Source organism: Artibeus jamaicensis, unplaced genomic scaffold, assembly GCF_021234435.1.
Source record: "Artibeus jamaicensis isolate MK-2021 breed Jamaican fruit bat unplaced genomic scaffold, CSHL_Jam_final scaffold_854, whole genome shotgun sequence".
Classification (NCBI taxonomy): Eukaryota; Metazoa; Chordata; class Mammalia; order Chiroptera; family Phyllostomidae; genus Artibeus; species Artibeus jamaicensis.
In genome coordinates this window covers 296,823-310,387 of record NW_026522058.1, presented here as the reverse complement: position 1 = coordinate 310,387, position 13,565 = coordinate 296,823, and the positions used below count along the sequence as shown (strand labels likewise).

The following is a 13,565-nucleotide window of genomic DNA, read 5'->3' as shown; positions in this document are numbered from 1 at the left end:
GCTAGAGAAGCAGTGGGGGCAACGTCACAGAGGCAGAGAGCAGGGCACTGCAGGGGGAAAGAGTGACCAATCATACTGAACAAAGCAAAATGTCCAATAGTATAAGGATTTATTTTTTTCTTTCTTTTCCCCATTGTATTTAATAGTTGAAAACCTTCCTGATCCTACTTTTCATTGTTAAGCCAAACGTTATCAGTCTGATGTGAGCTTTCATAGCATTTTAAGTAACTTTTTAAGAATAATTAGGCTTCCAGCCAAGGTGGCGGCGTAGGTGGATATACTTTGCCTCCTCATATAACCAAAAAAACCAACAACAAATTTAAAAACATAAAACAACCATAACTGCTAGAAAACTGAACTATATGGAAGTCTGACAACCAAGGCTTTAAAGAAGAAACATCCATCCAGACCGGTAGGAGGGTGGGAGACTGGCAGCCAGGTGGAGAGGACTCGTGGCAAGGCAGTGGCTGGAGGACTGGGGCAGGCGAGGCAGCAGCTGGCGGGCGAGGCAGCAGCTGGCGGTTAGCAGACCTGGTTGTCCCACACTTGCATGCGGATGAACTGGGAGGAACAACTGGGTAGTGAGACAGACCACGAAAACCAGGGTTCCAGTGCCAAGAAATAAAGCCCCAAAATCACTGACTGAAAAAACCTGTGGAGGTTGCAGCAGTGGGAGAAAGTGCCAGCTCCATAGGCGAGTTCATTAGAGACACCCACAGGGTCCTAGAATGCACACAAGCCCACCCCCACAGGAATCAGTGGCATTGTTCCCTCTCGGACCCCTCCCCCACATACAGCGCCACAACACAGCCACGGAGGTTGCCCCAACCTGACAAATACCTAAGGCTCTGCTCCTTACTATGTAACAGGCCTGCCAAGACAAAAAATATGGCCCAAATGAAAGAACAGATCAAAGCTCCACAAACAGAACTGAGTGGTGAAGATAGCCAAGATATCAGATGCAGAGTTCAAAAACACTGATAATCAGCAGAAATGGTTGAGTATGGCAAAATAGAGGAAAAAGTGAAGGCTTTGAAAAGTGAAATAAAGGAAAATGTACAGGAAACCAACCGTGATGGGAAGGAAACCTTGACTCAAATCAACAATTTGGAGCAGAACAAAGAAATAAACATCCCACCAGAACAGAAGGAAGAAACAGTAATTCAAAAAAAATGAGGAGAGGCTTAGGAACCTTGGGAGAACTTTAAACATCCCAACATCTGAATCATAAGGGTGCCAGGAGGAGAAGAGGAAGGACAAGAAATTTAAAACTTATTTGAAGAAATAATGAAGGAGAACTTCCCAAATCTGGTAAAGGAAATATATTTCTAGGAAGTTCAGGAAGCTCAGAGAATCCCAAACAAGTTGGACCCAAGGAAGCACACACCAAGGCACATCATAATTACATTACCCAAGATTAAAGAGAAGGAGAGAATCTTAAAAGCAGCAAGAGAAAAGGAGACAGTTACCTACCAAGAAGTTCCCATCAGACTGTCAGCGGATTTCTCAAAAGAGACTTTACAGCAAGAAGGGTCTGGGAAGAAGTACTCCAAGTCATGAAAAGCAAAGACTTATATGCAAGATTACTCTGTCCAGCAAAGCTATCACTTAGAATGGGAGGGCAAATAAAGTGCTTCCCAGGTAAGGTCAAGTTAAAGGAGTTCATCACCAAGCCCTTACTGTATGAAATTTTGAAGGGACTTATCTATGAAAAAGATGATAAAAAATATGAACAGTAAAATGACAACAAACTCACAACTATCAACAACTGAACCTAAATAAACAAATAAACTAAGCAAACAACTAGAACAGGAACTGAATCACAGAAATGGAGATCACATGCAAGGTTATCAGCAGGGAGAGAGAAAGGGGAGAGTAGGGGAAACAGTACAGGGAGTAAGTAGTATAAATGGTAGGTAAAAAATAGACAGGGGAGGTTAAGAATAATATGGGAAATGGAAAAGTCGAAGAGCTTACATGTACAACCCACGGACATGAACTAAGGTGAGAAATGTGGGTGGAAGTGGGGTATGGGGTGGAAGTAGGGTGCAGGGTGGAAGGAAATAAAGGGGAGGAAAAAAATGGGATACCAATAATAGCATAATCAACAAATATATTAAAAATAAAAAATATGAAAAGGCAAAAAAGAAGAAATTGTAATATTCTGGGTATACTGGGCTAAATAAACTGTATTACTAGGAGTAAAAAAATAATAATCATCCTTGCCCTGACTGGTGTGGCTCAGTGGGCTGGGTGTCGTGCTGCAAACTAAAAGGTTGCTGGCCCAATATCCAGGCAGGCACGAGCCTGGGTTGCAGGCCAGACCCCCAATTGGGGGCTTGCAAGAGGCAGCCACATCAATGTGTCCCTTTTACTTCCATGTTTCTCTCCCTCTCTTTCTCCATCCCTCCTCCTCTCTCTAAAAATAAATAAAACCTTTGTTAAAAAAAAGAATAATTATCTTCTACTTTGTATTTTATATGTATCTGCATACTGAGGTACTGTGGGCTTTCAAGTCAGAGGGAGGTACGTTCAGGTCTTTATCCCACCAAGTATATTAACCTTTTTGACTCCAGTTCATTCCGCTCTACAAAGGAAGCTTATGTTACAGGGCCACTAATTAGGATTAATGAAACACCTAACACAATATTTGGCATACAACTACTATGCCCTAGGAGGTACTCAACAAATGCTGCCAGATAGACAGCTGGGAAAAAATTTTGCCACTGTGTCCACATAATCAGCTTTATTGGGGATCACCTCTCAGATTAATGGTCTCCAAAATAATTTGTTAATTTCAGCAGGCTAATTCCTACAAGCTTGAATATACATTCTCACTCTCTTCCTTTATATTATATCTAATTTAAGGCACTCGGGAAAACTGCACTATAGATTCTAGAGTCTAAAGATCATGTTCAGACTTCCGCCAAGATGGAGGTGTAGGTGGAACCACCTTGCTTCTGTGCACAACCAAATCTAAGAACAACTATTTTTAACAACAATAAACACAACCAAGCCACACAGAAAATCGACAATATGGAGTCCAAAGACAACGAAATGCTCAGCTAAACCGGTAAGAGGAGCGAAGCCAGCAGCGGAGCAGGTTGGCAAAAAAAATCCCCGAACGGGTGGTGCGCAAGCAGCCAAAGGCGCTGATGGTGGGCTGGCTACGGGAGCACACAGGGAAGAGGCGCGGTGGGCTGTCTGCGGTCAGTCGCGCGTCTGCGTGCAGATAAACCAGTGAAGAGGCGAGCAGGCGCGGGGCAGCAGGCTCGCACAATTCCGATCGGATAAACAGGCCCCGGGCGAGTGGTGGGACTGGACAGACTGGGCTAGCGGAGAGGACCGCCATTGCTCCCTCTCTGACCACGCCCCCACACACAGCGTCACAAACCAGCGACCTGGGTCGCCCAGTCCTGGTAAACAACTAAGGCTTCGCTCTGCTTACTTAGTGGCGTGAACAGACCAAAAATGGCTCAAGAACAATTCAGAGCCCCAGAGCTGATAAATCTAAGCGATGAAGAAATAGGCAAACTTTCAGATGCACAGTTCAAAACACTGGTGATCAGGATCCTCACAGAACTGGTTGATTTTAGTCACAAATTAGAGAAACATATGGAAGCTGAACTAATTGAAATGAATGGTAATACAAAGGAAACCAATAGTAATGGAAAGGAGATTGGGACTCAAATCAATGGAGTGGACCAGAAGGAAGAAAAAAATGATCAAACAGAAAAGAATGAAGAAACAAGAATTCAAAAAAATGAGGAGAAGCTTAGGAACCTCCAGGACATCTTTAAACATTCCAACATCCGAATTATAGGGGTACCAGAAGGGGAAGAGTCACGAGTGGAAACCTTATTTGAACAAATAATAAAAGAGAACTTCCCCATTCTGGCAGAGGAAATTGACTTCCAGGAAATCCAAGAAGCTCAGAGAGTCCCAAAGAAGTTGGACCCAAGAAGAAACACACCAAGGCACATCATAATTACATTAGCCAAGATTAAAATGAAGGAGAGAATTCTAGAAGCAGCAAGAGCTAAGGGGACAGTCACCTACAAAGGAGTTCCCATCAGACTGTCAGCTGATTTCTCAAAAGAGACCTTACAGGCAAGAAGGGGCTGGAAAGAGGTATTCCAAGTCATGAAAACCAAAGACCTACAACCGAGATTGCTCTATCCAGCAAAGTTTTCATTTAGAATGGAAGGACAGATAAAGTGCTTCTCAGATCAGACCAAATTCAAGGAGTTCATCATCACCAAGCCCTTACTATATGAAATGTTAAAGGGACTTACCTAAGAAAAAGAAGATTAAAAATATGAACAGTGAAAGGACAGCAAACTCACAGTTAGTAACAACCACACCTAAAACAAAAGCAAACTAAGAGGACAGCTAGATCAGGAGCAGAACCATAGAAATGAAGATCTCATTGAGAGTTAGCAACAGGGGAGTGGGAGGAGGAGAAGGGGGGAGAAGGTACAGAATATAAGTAGCATAGACAGTAGACAGAAAATAGATGGGGGGGAGGGTAAGAATAGTAGGGGAAATACAGAATCTAAAGAATTTGAGACACGTGTTCATGAACTAAAGGGGGAAATGGTGGGGGAGGGGTATGCAGGGTGGAGGGGAACGGAGGGGGGGAATAGAACAAATGTAATGGCATAATCAATAAAAAAGTTAAAAAAAAAAGAGATCATGTCCACCTAATTGGCTTTGACCAGTCTGAACCTGCTATAGATGTTCTAGATCACTCGTATACAACTTTGAGTGGTAAGAGATCTAAATCAAGATTCTCAGGGATCCAAGGAAGGGCTATAAAGATTTTAGAAAAAGCAGCTACACCTTCAAACACTTTTTTTTTTTGTGTGGCTTCCAGGACATGATACTTTTCTGGTTTTCCTTCTACCTCTGTGGCCACTTCTCCTTTGCTTATTTTCTTCCTCCACCAGCCCTTTAACTGTTGAAATTCACAAAGCTTTGGTCCTGGAGCCCTTTTTCTTTCTCATTCTATACTTTTTAAGAATGTCTAATTCAGACTCATGACCTCAATTATTGTTATTTTTTTCATCAAATTATCTATATACATGTATCTCTCATTTATATCTCCAGACCTGTATATCCATTTGCTTACTCAATAGTTCTTCTTGGTAGTCTGTCCAGTCTCCTCGGTTGACCTACTTGTCCAGCTCTCCCTACAAGGGACTTATGACCTCAGGAAGTCCCTTGTAGTCTCTCTCGCTTCCTCCATCCCCACCACCATGCACACACATCCACAAAGATGGTAATCACCCTCCAGCATCTCCTATTCGGTCATGGCTGCAGGGACCAGAGACCTTCTTCCTTACCACCTATATCCAATATCTGTAAATCTTACCTTTACCTCCTAAATATCCCTCCAATCTATCCACTTCTGTCTCTATTGCCATTCTGGATCAATTTACCATCCTCGTTTCCCTGAACTAGTACAATTACCTTCTAACTGGTTCCCTTTCATTCCTGCCTAATTAATTTTTACTTATCCTTCAAAGCTCATTTCAATATTTCAAAATAAGCTTTCCATGATTTCCCATACAAAATACAACAAAATTCATGCAGTCTGCATTACATGTCAGGTATTCTTTTACTCTTCTAAACAATACAAATAACAGAGTCCAGCAGAAGTAATGCCTGTTTGAGTGTGGTTGGTAGGGAAATAATATGGGTGTCATAATTTGCAGTTTTAATTTGAACATTTCACCTAAAATGTCAAATGGTGTACTGGCGATATTGTTATGGGACAGAACTACATGCTTACGACTTTGTAATGAAAGATTTTGTGCCCTGGCTGGTGTGGCTCAGTGGATTGAGTGCTGGCCTGTGAACTAGGGGGTCACCGGATTGAATCCCTGTCACAAGTCCAGGTTGCAGGCCAGGTCTCCAGTTGGGGGCACAAGAGAGGCAACTGCACATTGATGTTTCGCTCCCTCCTTTCCCTTCTCTCTAAAAATAAATAAATAAAATTTAAAAATAAAAATATAAAAGATTTTGTAATTAAAAAGAGCATTATTTGTGCAAGATCCTATATATAAACCTATTTCATTTTCTTAAGCCTGAAATAACTATCTGTATTTTATAGATGAGGAAACGGAGGAATAGAAAGATAAGCAATTTGCCCAACATCCCACAGCTAGCGAAAAGTGGTGCCAGGTTCAAATTTAGGCAGTGTGGCTTCAGAAGTCACAATCTTAACCTGTCTATATTAGGCTATAGGTTACATGCCCTGATTATAAATTATCTTGTAACATCCATAACTTCTTTTTTGTAGTAGAGATTGATTATGGAGTAATTAATTGTTTGATGCCTCCCCCTCCCCCCCGGCATAGTACAACAGAATGCAAGTTCCACATGGGCAAGAGCTGTGTGTGACTGGTTCATTACAACATGCCCTTTGTTATGAGGTGGTACTGGACATTCAGTGTACATTTGTTGAAGGGATGCATTCTCAACTTCCAACCAAAGGTTTGTGGGAGTGAGGCTGTGGAGAGATAATGGGGAGGTTTCTGAGCAAAAGTAAGGGCTTCCCCCAGACTGCAGACATAGTAACAAAGGGCAGTGGCACATTTCCTACCAGGGACACCGAGAAGAGGCATTATAAAATCATCAGCATCTTCATCTTTTAGAACCTGCACCAGACACAGCTTTTACATATAGCAAAAGAGGCCACAGGTAATATACTTAAAAAACTATTTTCTATAGTGTGATAATCACTGTTGGAAGCAAGGAAATTGTAGTCATTTTCTTTAGGCTTGGGCCCATAAAGCTTCAGTGGTGGCCACTTTAAAGCTGTGGCAAGAAGCAAATGGATGGCACTATATCCACATGACTTGAAAATAGAGCATGCATTTATTTTTAAGTCAGACTCATTATCGATTTTTTCCCCAATAAAACCTCAGAGTTTTGCTCTAAGTCTGAAACAAAAAATAAGAGCCTAATCCTTACGCCCTTTGGACAAGTTGGACTGGATCTGGAGAAGTTCCTCTTCTCTAGCACGTGGTCACCAAGGTGAACATAACACTCTGGGTTCCAGATGAGGAACGTCTAACTGGATCAATATATCCTTGTATATGATGATGCTTTTGGTCATCTGGTGTAAGTCCTGGTCCTCTTTTTGCTCTTGCGCACCACTCTCACATGCTCTCCTTTAACTGGGCCATACACATACATTTGTTCACTCTAACAGAAAAATACAAATATTTTATTTAAAAGGGATTGTGTTCCTTGCAACATTTATGTTAAAAAGGTGTGTGGCTGCAGAAGGAGAAACATTGTAAAGCACTGTTACCACACTTGTACCTCGAGGCACAAATATGACCCTAGTGACATGGGACTAATGAAAATTTAGTGTGCCAGTTTGATGTGCATTGGTTAATAAATAGTTATTTGCAAGACTGACCAAGTGATTTCCCTCTGTGGAGCGTAAAGTATTTCACATAATCTTACCTTCAAGATAACTAAGTTAAATAAGAGAAACAAATTATTATTTTTGCCTTTTAATAAAGATACAAAGACAAAAAGAAATTTTACATTCTCAAGGTTCTACAACTGCCACAGGTAAAGCTTTAACAGGCTACTGGATGCCTACTTGTTGCATGTTGTGGACAAAGACACTTTTGCACAGGGGTCAGCACTGAACTTTTAAATAGGGGGAGGCTGGATAATGGATGGAGCTTACAGTCCAACAGACCAGGGTCCTACTCCTAGTTAAGTTACCTGTCCTCACTGTCTTATTTTCTTCTCTTCCGTAAAATGAAGCTAACATCACATACATTTCAGGATTATTCTGAAGATTAAAAGATAATGTACAATGTTTGGCACACAGTAGGCAAATAAAAAGGAGTTTATTGTTCTCCAATAATTTTAAAGTTTACCAATAAAGTTTTCTCTCAAAGCAAAATTACTCTTTCAAGACTTTGCTGAGCTGATCTGCTAAGCAGAATGGTGGGATTCTGAAACAGATGTGAAAGTTTCACAATTACAAATGCAGCACTGCTGGGCAGGAGGAAAGGACTCCAGCAATACTGTGCCGAGAGAGTAGTACAGCCCTTCAACCTCAAAACCATGGAAAATATTTCAACCAGCACTGGTGTCTAGGGCAACATCCAGGTAATTCAGTGAGTCGTTTTTCATCTTTGCAGGAATGATGCCAGTGTCTAGCTCATACTACTTCATTTACTTCACAATACCTGCTCGTGGGAACCTACAGTTTCCCAACTAACTAGGCTGCCCCTTGGTAGTTCATACTGCCCAGACCCGACTGTCTCAACTTTTGACTCCCATGGCTTTCAGGAGAGCAGTGAGTGGAAGTGACCATTACCTATATGTAAGGTCTCATGAGGAAGATTGCCCCTACAGGAGACATACCAGAAAAAACAGGCAAAAGCACTACATTTTACAGGAAAATTGATGCATTAATAAACAGCAGTCTCATGTGCCCCACTCCCCAGACAGGGGGTAAAAAGAGGGAATAACTGAGTACTGAGTAGAAGCAATGAAGAAGAAAACACTGAGTAAAAAGTTCAGTATTCATGTAAATTGGTAGCCCCTATTCAAAAATCCAGAAAAATGTTCCCAGTCATTCAGTTTATTTAGGCAGATGTATATCTGATAAAAACGGTCTATTACAAAATCCTGCTATGATTTGGGCTCTCAACAAGCAACCCAACTACTGAAATCACTGGTTTCTTCCAGAATTTACCAAAAAGAAATTTCTATATCATTAAGAGGACAATGTACTTCTGAAAACTCATGTCCCAAAGGAATAACTCCCAAAGAGGTAACGAACTCCCAAAGTATGTAGTGTGTGTGTGTGGGGCGGGGAACCCTTTGGATATCCCAAAGGTTTCTATAATGACAGTGAAAGACAATTTGAGAAACCTGAGACTTTATAGCTCTTGAAATTCTTTCTCTCAGATGAAATTAAGAATTAAGCCCTGGCTGGTGTGGCTCAGAGTGTTGAGTGCTGACTTGTGAACCAAAGGGTCACCGGTTTGATTCCCAATAGCAGCACATGCCTGGGGGTGAGAGCCAGGCCCCCAGTGGGGGGGGGGGCACCAAGAGGTAACCACGCACCAATGTTTCTCTCTCTCTCTCCCTCCTTTCCCTCTCTCTAAAAATAAACAAAATTTAAAAAAAAAAATCTGCCCTGGCTGGTGTGGCTCAGTGGATTGAGCACCAGCCTGTGAACCAAAGGATCGCCAGTTCAATTCCCAGTCAGGGCACATGCCTGGGTTGTGGGCAAGGTCCCCAGTATTCAAAAGGCAACCACACACTGATGTTTCTCTCCCTCTCCTTCTCCCTCCCTTCCCCTCTCTCTAAAAGTAAATAAAATCTTTTAAAAAAAGAATTAAGTTAATATACTTCCTTTCTCAGAAAACTACTGACATAGTTTTAGGAGAATTACAGACTCTCAAAACAGAGAGGTGTTATTACAGAATTGCTAATTACTGGCATATTGGAACATTATCAAAAGAATTAGAACTATCACACTTACTGTACTAACATACAGGGGAGAAAAGCACAGTCCTATTATTACCTAGTAATTTCAGTAGCATGCCACTTAATTACCTTTTTTAAATAAAATAATGTCTGAAAATGCCAAATAAAATGAAGTCATACACAATGAACTTCTCTGGAAATATACAGAGGAAATAAAAGCAGGGATGTTTCATTCTTTCAATGACACAAACCCAGTAATTTCTTAATAATTATGCGTAAGTGTAATACTTTTTAGAAAAATCCTTGATTTGCCTTTGAAATTTTTTTCTGTATTTTTATTTGAATAGGAGTGAGTCTAACGTTCTGGGAACTCTTTACAAACAAATTAATAAGAATATATTTAGACAGTCTGAAATTAAAGAGGCTAGGGCATTGTCTAGGTTGCACTGTTTAGAATATATTCCTGGATGCATCCCTGCTGAAAGTGAACGTACAGCAATTACCTATGCCTGTCTAGTTTCTGTTTATGCCTGCTGGATTTTGATTATCATGTAACATACGTTAGGGGTAGAAAATTAAGTATTTTATTTTTAAAAGTCACCTGCTGTAATGTGAAGGCAAGAATGAAGATATTTTAAAATTGACCATTTTGCTTCATTGAACAACCAAGAGCCTGGTGAAGGACAGAAAGTAATGGATAGTAAAAGGGACACACACACACTCTACAGAACAGTGTAATGAGAAATCTCAGAGACTAACATACTTTGTGGTTTATATTTAAAACATTTAGTAACTACAAAGAGGCAGACTTATTTTGCAATACAAATACAACAAACATCTTAAAGGCGATATAAACAAGTTATAAAGCACAAAAAAAAGAGCTAAATTACAACTTCATACATATGCACACATAATAAAACTGAGAGGTTAAAAGAGGACAAGGTTTATTTAGGATAAAATTTAGAATGTAATAACTAGTTAAATAAATGCTTCGGCAACAGTAAACAGTTCATTCAACAGCTTTATATAGAAATACAACTATCACTTGCGTACTAAATACCAAAGGAACTTAGTATTTCTTTACATTTCTTAAAAGGCCTCGGCAAGACAGAAGCAATAAGGCACAAAGTCAGTGAATAAAAATAAACAAAGTGAGCAAAATCATAATGGGAGGATGAAAGGAAGACCACCAACTCTGTGAGGAAAAGAACATAAAATTAATTAAAGAGATCTATAAAGTAAAACTGAGTAAGATACAATAGCCTGTCAAAGAATATAATGTTAGAGGTAAAATAGCAAGTACAGTACTTACAAGTTGGTCACAGTAGTGTCAGGGTACACTATACAAAGACCTGCAGATCAGGGATTTGCTCAAATGCAACTCCAGAAGAGAACTGACTTGTAGGGGTGAGGGTGAAAGGTCCAGAAATATACTTGTCTTCTGTTTATCCCTGAGGTATTAGGCTCCATGTAAGCTCAGAAGATAGCTTAACTCTTGCAGGGCTTTGGACAAACTGTTCCTTCAAAACATTTGGCATCTCTCTGAAAGCTCTGAAAATGTTCCTCTTTCAGGAGATGAGAATATCAAATCTCACTCTTTCAGAAAGCAAGCACAGTTCTTGGCAACTGCAAATTAATCTCAAGTGACAGTTTTGCTTTAAAAAATCTCACCTTTAAAAAATTATTGATTAGAGAGAGAGAAATAAGAATTTGTTGTTTAACTTATTTATGCATTCATTGGTTGATTCTATGTGCCCTGACAGGGGATCAAATGCACAGCCCTGGCATCTGTAGATGATGCTTTAACCAACAGAGCTATATGGCTCTGTGAGGTGAGGGGAAAATCTCACCTTTTGAAAGGAAATGGGCAATGGTTTCCTTTAAACACTGATCCCCCTCACCATCCTACCTTACCTATCTATTAGAAACTCAACCTTTCATATAAAATGTCAAAATTTCCTTTTACAACTAAAACTCTGCAGTGGTGGTTAATACAATGCCAAGATTCTCCCACCCTAACACCCATCAGTGCTGCAGAGAAGGCTGTCTTGAGAAATACAAGATCTGTTTCCCAGTGATTCACAACCAGCTCAGAAGATTTCTATCATTTTCTATCCATGTCTAAATGAATTTGTCAATTTGAGAACTGACAAAATCAGAAGACCAGATGTACAGGAGAGATCAAACACCAGGGAAGTGTGAATTGTGCAAGTTGCCCCATCAAATCCCAAACTGTTACTACTCTGCTAGGTCAGTTTTAAACCTCTCACCAAGCCTGTCTCTTCACACACACGCCTACCCTGTCTTTGGCCAGTGTCCTTCATCTTGCCCTGCAGACCCACCCACTGGGATGTGTCTCTTGCAACCCAGGTCTTCTTAAATGGACAATGTTGTTTTCCTTATCATAACTCTTCTTTTCTTTTACGGGGCAGGACAATTCCAAAATACTTGGAAGAGAAGCTTCTCATGTTCTGACCCTAAGAGGTTGACAATTTGTTCTGAAACCTATCCGGTGACCAACACAAAAGAAATTCTTCAGCAGAAGACATTATCTAGTTAACTAACAGAGGATATTATTCACATCACAAACTCATCTCCTAGTATCTAAAGTGTCCCACACCAGATGGGCCCTCAGCTGATAATAAGAATAACCCAGTCAGAGAACCCCCGACTGAACTGACAGGCTCAGAAGAACAGAAGACTAAATAATCTGTGCTGTTGGTGCGATGATAGGATGCAGTAGTCACCAATTATGCAGCTCCTCTGACTTGGGTTTGAGACATTCTTTAAAAGAAAAACACATCGAGTACTAAGTCTTTGACTTTTGACCCAAATATGCTCAATGATTGAAAAGAATGGTCCGCTAAAAATCTGTACATTCTGCTATATATCTCCACTACACACCTTTTCTTTGAAGACTTTTGATCACTTCAGGGCTGCCTCTTAAAGGGTAGGAGCTGCTGCATTTGCACAGCTGCTGCAATGGCAGGAAAATTCCCCGCGACACTAGAGACAGGTAAATAAAGAAATTGTATTCGCTCCGAAATAGAAGGAGAGGGCTCTGCTGCCAGTGAAGAGTTTACATAATGCAAGTGAAAACCAAAAAGCTCTGCAGGCCTGCCAATGGAGATGCAAGGCTTGAGCTCCTCTTTTCCCACCACTTCTAAATACTCTCCAAAAGCCTTCTCTACTCTCCCAAAGATCCACAGAAACCAACACCTAATAATGTATAACGGTCTTCACACGGTTACCCCAAACGTTCCTACTCAACTTTATTATTAAAATACAAAAACACAAGCCAAAAATTAAAAAAAAAACACAAAAACCCTAACCTCCCACTTCTGAGTCCAAAGTACGGAGTAACCAAAAGGAGCCGGGGAGTTTTCCCTCCTTGGAAAGAACAAGGAGAACAAGGAGCTGCCCCTAAACCTACGCCACGCCCAGGAATGCAGTGACAAGCCCTAAAACTCCACAGCGGTCAGGGAAGATCCCTTCGCGGCTCAGCGCGGCTCGGCCCCGCGGCCAGCGGCCGGCCTCTTCCCCCAGCCTCTCACAAAGGAGAGTGGCTCAGTCCAGAGCATCACCCTGCACCTGATCCCTCAACAACTGGCGGACGGGCAGGAGACGGTGGATCGCAGAGGAGGAGGAGTTATTGAGACCAATTCTAAGAGGCTTAGTTTTATGCAAAGACCATTCAACCAGCACTGCGGAAGAGGCAGGAACGGGAAACCTACCTGAACCAGTCCCGATGCTTCCTTTCCAGCCAGCGTTTCCCGATGCCTCCCTTCCAGCCAGCGTTACCACTCACCCTTTTGGAGAACAAGGGGCCTTCCGGCGGAGCATGGCCAGCCCTCGCCTCAATCTAGCTTGCTAGTAGTCCCTTCTTGCTAGGCTCCGCCCATCAACTCTCCCACCCACCAATAGCAGGGCCGACGCCTCGTCTCTTCTAGCAGGGTTGTGTGAGTGCCATCCAGGAAGTCTCTCGAGGGTGGGCGGTCCTAAAAGGATCGGAAGTGTACGTAGGTAACCTCAGATATGCCTGATTGAAAATAAAATCTGGCGTACCTCGCCTCTGAAGGCTCAGTTCACAG

General features: G+C 41.5%; 1 protein-coding gene across 4 annotated transcripts in view; it reads right to left on the bottom strand.

Annotated features, from left to right (window-relative positions):
* Positions 1-13,320, bottom strand: part of CHD8 (chromodomain helicase DNA binding protein 8) — a 69,523-nt gene extending 56,203 nt beyond the window's left edge. For 2 of the 4 annotated variants that reach the window (XM_053660755.1, XM_037152118.2), the window contains exon 1: positions 13,209-13,319. The gene's annotated coding sequence lies outside the window, so the exon portion shown is untranslated. Of the gene's footprint in view, positions 1-13,208 lie in introns of all 4 variants that reach the window. The other 2 variants (XM_037152119.2, XM_037152120.2) reach the window with 2 other exon arrangements.
* Positions 13,321-13,565: the final 245 nt, after the last annotated feature.